This window comes from Balaenoptera borealis, assembly GCF_965194805.1.
Source record: "Balaenoptera borealis genome assembly, chromosome: 4".
NCBI lineage: Eukaryota > Metazoa > Chordata > Mammalia > Artiodactyla > Balaenopteridae > Balaenoptera > Balaenoptera borealis.
Window position 1 is genome coordinate 39,457,905 of NC_138861.1, and position 6,343 is coordinate 39,464,247.

Sequence of the window (6,343 nt, forward strand, 5' to 3'; positions counted from 1 at the left end):
GTTCCCGGGCCAGGGATCGAACCCATGCCCCCTGCCTTGGGAGCAGAGAGTCTTAAGCACTGGACCACTAGGGAAGTTCCCCCTCTTCTCTTTCTTAATCTTTCTAAATTCTCTTTCACATTTCAACAGCAGATGCCTCAAAGTATTATTCCCAAATTTTGTGTCTGCTTCTTTGATCAATTTTATATTTTCAATAGATAATAGAGTCAAATGTTTCCAAAATTTAAAAAAAACAAATATTTTATATGTTGTGGAAACACTTTTCTATCCTACTCTTTTTTCTCCACTCTTTTCACTCCTCTCTCCAAACTATTATTTATTTCTTGTGTATTATTCAGCTTATTTGTGCACACACAAGCAAATGCAAATTTATTTATACTGGCTGATTGCTGCAGAATTCTTTTTTCACTTGATGTATCTTGGAGGCCATTTCACATCAGCACATAAGAGCTTTTCAATTATTTTTTATGTGTCTAGTATTTGATTGAATGGAGATATCATATAATTTATTTTACCACATTATTATTGATGAACATTTTGAGTTTCCACACTTTTACATTTACAAACAATGCTGTGATTAATGACCTTGTATATGTGCATTTTGCATGTGTGTAGATGAAACATATGTAGATGAATTTTTAGAAGCTAAACTCCTAGTTCAAAGCAAAAAATGTGTTTATTTTTGAAAGGTATTACTAAATTTCTTTTCTAGTAATATGTGGGAGTACCTGCTCTCCCTACACTCTCAAAGAAATTCTATTGTCAAATTATTGTAATTTTTCCCTCATTATTTCAAGTAGAAAATAGTAAGTAGTTTTAACTTATGTTTCTTTAAGTAAACCAAGTTGAATATTTTTTCATAGGTTGAAAATTTTGTATTTATTTTTCTGTGAATTGTCCGTTTTTATCCTTTGTCATTTTTTCAGTTGGGTTATTGTTCTTATCAGTTTCTAGGAGCTCTTTAAATATTGGAGATATTAGTCATTTTCTCTCACATATTTTTCCTTTTTTGTCACTGGCATTTAACTTTGTGATTTTTTTATACCATGCAGAAGTTTATCTTTTATTTTTAATTTTAACTGAAGTATAATTGACTTACAATATTATATTAATTTCAGGTGTACAACATAGTAATTCAATATTTTTATATAATATACTCCAGTTATTATAAAATATAAACTATATTCCCTGTGCTGTATATTAAATCCTTGTAACTTTTATTTATTTATTTATTTAATTTTTTGGCTGCATCGGGTCTTAGTTGCAGCACAAGGGATCTTGGCTGAGGCATGTGGGATCTTTTTAGATACGGCGCTCGGGCTGCTCGGGTTTCTCTCCAGTTGCGGCACTCAGGCTTCTCTCTAGTTGTGGCGTGTGGGTTTTCTCTCTCTAGTTGTGTCATGTGGGCTCTATTTCTATATTTCTTTATACTTATATAGTGGCCTGTTTGTCTATATATGTACCAGTATCACGTTGTTTTAATTGCAGGATTGAGGCTTTAAATGCAAGGTTTTAATATCTGATCAGGCTAACCTCTCCATCATTGCCTTTCTTTATCAGAATTTCTTTGCTATTATTGTCTATTTTTCCACATGAACATGGCATCCATTTTTCTAGTGCTTCAAATCCCATTGGTATTTTTATTGGGAACCCATTACATTTATAAATTAACTTTAGAAATTAACTTTCAGAGAATCAACATCATTGTAACATTGAGGTTCTAACCCAAGATCTTGGTATGTTATTCATTTGAGAAGCATTTCTTTCATATGGTTTTGCATGTTTGTTCTGGCAAGTTTCTTTCATATAATCTTGTATATTTCCTTTGATTTCTAGGTATTTTATTTTATTTTTTTATTGCTCATGAAAAATGAGTCTTTTTTTTTATCATAGCTGCAAACAGTTTATTGTTAGTTTATATGAAATCTATACTTCTAATATTAATTTATATGGTATCATCTGATAGAATGATCTTGTTTGTATTAGTTTTAAGTTAATTTTCTTGGCTTTTACAGGTATACAAATAATAACATCTGCAAAAAGTCATAATTTTACCCCTTACTTTCCAAATTTTATGCCTCTAAATATTTCCTCTTTTCTCATTATGTTGATGATTATGGTGGGCTTTTTTTTTCTTTGAGTGATTTCTGTGGCAATGTCTCTAGTGTTTACCCATCAAGTATGATGTTGGCTTATTGGCTGATATAGTTAATACATATAGTATTAAGGAAATCTACATTCATTTTCATTACCTCATGTTTGACTCATCTTTGAAAAGTTTCCACAAGATAGCTTCATGGGAACAGTATTTGTTGATTTCTTGAAAGTCAGAACTGTTTCTCTGTAGCCTTTAAAATTGGATATAATTCTGGCTTAATATAAATTTGTAAGTAATCCTTTACTTACTCACTACTGTAGAGAGACATGATTCAAATTTGATGTTTCCCTTGCTTATAAATATGGTGGTTGTAAAACGTATTGTTCAGACAGTGGCAATTCTAAGAGTAAAGGAGTATTCTATTAGTAATTATACTGAAAAAAAAGCCATAAACCGGGACTGCCCTCTCAACACCTGCCCCCCACCAAAAAAAGCCTGAGATATATGGTACACTAACAATAAGTGATTTCTTCTCTATTCTTGGTTACCCAAGATTTCTTTCTTTACAATTAAAGTTTAACAATTTTATTTAAAATATATCTCAGGGCTGAATGTTCTGTGTTAAGTGTTCTAGTTTCTAAGGCACGTGGGAAATTTCAAAGTGTAGATTCAAGTGTTCTTGGGTCTCAAGAAAGTTTTCTTGAGTTATACTCTTTCAGTGTTTCAGTGTTATATTTTTTTCCATTACTTTGCTTTTATCTCTAATCCTCTTTAACCCTTAATTTCAATTTGATTACTTTTCCCATTTCTGGTGTGTGTCCCTTACTGTGCTCCCCCATGTATGATCTATTTTGTGTTATTTTTAATTGCACTTTATTTCTGTAATTAAGATATATTTATATATTTCATTTCTGAGTTCTGCCAGATCACATTTTGTTTTCTATTTTTCATCATTTGTTTCTTTAGATTTTTGCATTTCTCTTTTATAATATTCCTTCAGAGATGTAATTACCTCATCGAGTTTGAAAATTTCCATGGGAAAATCCTTAGAGATAATTTGTATCAGTCCACGGAACCACGTTTTTATAAGTGTTCTTCACCTGCTGATAACATTTGCAGGTTTAATCAAATTTTTTTCTTAGCCTTTTATTGATACTGTGTCATTACTTTTCTTTGAATGAATTGTAGTTTCCCGGACTAATAACTATTGGTAGAAATTTTCTGTGAGGAGTTCAATAAGGTGAGGGTAGTCTTCTAGGAAAGAGTACCCAAAGGTCTCTTTTTTGGTTTTGTTTCTACATAGGCAGGCTGTTTCTGATAAATAACACTCATCTTTATCTAGCTGTGTCTCCACTGATCTTATGAACTAACTACATCCAAGAGGGTACTGCCCCAAGTCTTGTTCATTTCAGTTATCATACTTGAAAGCAAATGACATGGGTTTTATAATTCAGGATGAGCTCGTTATTTTCAGAAAATGTATTTTATCCAAGACAAGTAGGGAAATGCTGAGTTACACAGTTGTGTTTCTACCAGAAATTCTCCTTTATCTTTTGAACCCATTCCAATCAACATTTCTCCCTACCATCCCACTGAAAGATTTCTTGTCAAAAATTATCAATAACCTTTATATTGCTCATTCCAATGGCCAAATTTTAGATGTTACTTTATGTGACTTACTGAGAGGTACATAGAAACCCTCAATTATATACATGATGTTTAACTTCTTAAAAATTATGAGAAATAAATGTAACATAACGTTAAGACTTGATAAAACTGGGTGGTTTGTACACTAGTGTTTTACTTATTCTCTATTTTTGTCAATGCATTTGAAATATTTCATTTTATTTTTTAAGAAGGGGAAAACAGATTAATCTCTTAAGGGAATATACAGCAAATATATAGAAGAAGAAGGACTCATGGAATTGTAATAGGGAAGAACAAATCTGACTCTCTATTGGATCTGCTTCTTTTACTTTAACCTTTGTATTCTATTGCTGTTGCTACAAGTTAAGAATGTTGCCTATAGCCTGAAATATACGGGATAGCTTATCCTCAAGACTCTTACATTTAAAGGTATAACACTTCCATTCATATAGAGATTAAAAGTTGCAGAACAGACAATAATATTTGTCTTGTTGAAGTTTTTTTTTTTTATTGGAGTACTGTATTTACAATGTTGTGTTACTTTCTGCTCTACAGCAAAGTGAATCAGTTATATATATACATATATCCACTCTTTTTTAGATTCTTTTCCCATATAGGTCATTATGTTGAGAGTTTATAGGAAACTTGTGACCAGACACATGTGGACAGCTGCAAGAACAAAGGATTCTGGTACCAAGAAGTTTGCAGCAACCAACCACACCCTCTCCCTTTTTAGTATAAAAGAAGCCTGAATTCTAACTTGGGCAAGATGATTCTTGGGACACTAGTCTACCATCTTCTAGGTCTGCTGGCTTTCCAAATAAGGTTGCTATTTTTTGCCCCAACAGCTCATTCCTCGATTTATTGGTCAGTAGTGTGGCGAGCAGTACTGTACTGGACTTGGTAACAAAATGAATACAGAGCTTATTGTGCCTGAGGAACTGATTGAAATAATTGACAAGGATTAAAATCCACTGAAGTTTAAACAAATCTGAGGGCAAAAGAATTTTACCTGGATCCTTATTTCATCAGATGCCTAGTAATGACTCAAGATGTTACTGATGTCACCTAGAAAAGACAGTTTAATCTATCATTTTAGAGACAATTGTACCTGATTATTTAAAAAAACACACACACACAATAAATATATAACAATTTTTCTATGGATCAGACTTATATGTTTTTTAGGACTACAGTGGTGAATACGATGAAAATGGGGAAAAAATATCTAGCTTCAAAGAGTTCACAGTCTAGTGGGGAAGATAGACAAATAAACAGTTATATTAAAAAAAAGTGCTATAATAGTGCCATAATAACAATGTGTGGGGTGCCACGGGGGCAGAGAGCTGTGAGAATGAGCCTCCCATATGTCAATAGAGATCTGTGCTCACAGAGAAACTTTACCCAGAGCCATGCTGTCAGCAACTATGTTCCCAAATCTACCATAATTATTAGTCTTAACTGCCAAATCCAGGGCCTCCCACTAGAATTTATTATACTCCAGGTTTTGTGATTTTTTTTAAGTAATAAGGCATTTGTTAAACTCAACACATTCTTAGGAAGTTTTTATACTCCAGTTTAAGTGCCACGTGGCTAACTTAATCAGGTTTTCCCCTCTGCTTCTAAAATATCCTCATCAAAACAGCAACCAGCAAGTAAGGACTTTGTTAATCAGAATGTGGGGCATTCAGAAAAAAATTTATCCTCTCAATAATCTAGTTGATAAGAGATACAAATAAAAACCTCTCTCAGGAGAAAGTACTGAAATGATTTTCTCAAGCAAAAACCAATTTGTTAGGTATTAACTGGCTCCATCTGATGATGCTATGAGTTTAGTTTTGGGTCAAAGCAAGTACAGCGGCGGCTATAATGAGGATCAAGAGGAAGACAAATCTAAAAATGTCCATCCAAATGGTGGCATTAAACAGAAATGGTCTAAATATTAACAGATCAAAAACAGGGTTTTTTTCCTGGACTGCTATTCACAAGTGTAATATCATACCTGTATTTAAGTAGCTATTTTCCTCTTGGATTTATATCTGTCCTCAAAAAAAAAAAAAAAAAAAAAAGCACCATGGGGCAAATTCTCCTGGTTGAGAAGATTTATACCTTTGGCATTGCCATTATTGCTCCAAGCCTTCAGGTCTCCTGCCATCAGGTAAATAGATTTTATAAAGGTGAGATGGCTTTTATATTGGAAACTGCAATAGAGAAAACTTGTGCCCCTTTTGGGGAGGAATGCCATCTGCATTTCTTGAGGTAGCTTAATAAAAATGGGAATACCAAATTGCTATTCTGTACACTAGGAAACTCACAGAAGAATGGTTTCTGTATTTAGAGATCATTTCCCTTAAATTAATTAATTAATTAATTAATATAACGGTCAGCATCACCCTTATTTTAACCACAATGTTTTTCCCCCTAGTTAGGTCCTAAAACCTTAAAGTTGAGAGAAGTAATTTCCTAGAATCAATGTTTCATTTAGGCAAATCATGCTATTACTAATCATGTTATTGCTAAGAGGAAAGTTGATATTTACCTGTAGAACCCAATTGTACGTACGTTATGGAAGAGGAATTTTAGTAATTAGGTGTAAAT